General features: G+C 47.4%; 1 protein-coding gene across 1 annotated transcript in view; it reads left to right on the plus strand.

Annotated features, from left to right (window-relative positions):
• LOC103806172 (peripheral-type benzodiazepine receptor-associated protein 1-like) overlaps nt 1-1,206 on the plus strand; it is a gene marked incomplete at its 3' end in the record, with an annotated part of 28,318 nt that overhangs the window by 26,679 nt on the left and 433 nt on the right. The gene's annotated exons all lie outside the window — the stretch shown is intronic.

Genomic DNA, 1,206 nt, shown 5'->3' on the forward strand with positions numbered 1-1,206 from the left:
GGACACACTCTGGGAAAAGGAAAACCTGCTTAAGGGTTTGAAAGCACTTCTGATACTTAATATGAGCTTGTGTTAAATACTTGTGCAGGTCTTTGCTCAAGCAAGAAGATTTAGCTTCAGTTTAATGGACCAATCTTCAAACTTCTTCCTTTTCAAGCAGTCCAGACACAGAGAATCATCAAATCATGGAATGGTTTGGCTTGAAAAGACCTTGAAGCTCATCTAGTTCCATCTCCATGCCATGGGCTAGGACACCTTCCACTAAACCATGTTGCTCCAAACCCTGTCCAACCTGGCCTGAGCACCTCCAGGGGTGGACAGGGATATAATCTAAACAGGAAGGCTATAATCAAACAGGACAAGTCTGTTCCAGGTGGAAAGGTGGCAATGCAGAGTCCTTTCTGCAAAAAGCCTTTCTAGATGAGCACATACTCTGTTCTCTGCTCCTCCACAGCTGTGTTAGGCTTCTCTGAGCAAACACAAACATGGGAATTGGATTCAGCTCCATTCCATGCATCCAGAAAGGATTGCCTTGCCAAGGGGTGGCACAGGTCAAGGAATGGGATACTCCCAAGCTGTGTCTTGTGAGCAGATCAACCTGCAGCTGAGGACAGAGTGTTTCAGGGATGGTGGAGCATCTTGGGAGACACATAATGTGTCCAGCCAAAGATCACCTTTGAGCCCTTGTCAACGAGAAGGTGACTGTGTTTTCTGGTCTGTTTTTCCTAGAACCTTCCAAGAGCTCCAGTTATTGCAATTGAAACTTGTTGCATTGTTGGAGATGTTTCCTCCATGAAAATTCAGTGCCCTGTCCTACTGGAACGCTGCAGCTGCTGCTTAACTTGCCCCAAAAATATAGTAGGATCAGCTGTGCCATTCTCTGAGTGAAGTTCCTGCAGGTGTCTTTCTAGAACAAAGCAATTCACAGCCAGCAGGAAGGACCTGCAGCCTCCAGAGATAAATTAGGAACTTAGGGATAAATAAATTGGAAGTAAGTGCCTTCCAGCTGGCACCTGTAAAGCCAGAGGGTCCTGAGTGGGACACAACCTGCCTGGAGCATCCACTGGGCAGATTATTCCACTAAAAGAGACTCAGACACCTTTGTCCTTGTCCTTGTGCCCCACAGAGCACATGCTGGGGGTGCTGGCGGGACACAGGGTGTGATGGTGAAGTGTGTGGTGTGGTCACATCCTGTTTCCAGGTCAG

The sequence above is a fragment of the Acanthisitta chloris genome, unplaced genomic scaffold (genome assembly GCF_000695815.1).
Source record: "Acanthisitta chloris isolate BGI_N310 unplaced genomic scaffold, ASM69581v1 scaffold12027, whole genome shotgun sequence".
NCBI classification, from domain to species: domain Eukaryota; kingdom Metazoa; phylum Chordata; class Aves; order Passeriformes; family Acanthisittidae; genus Acanthisitta; species Acanthisitta chloris.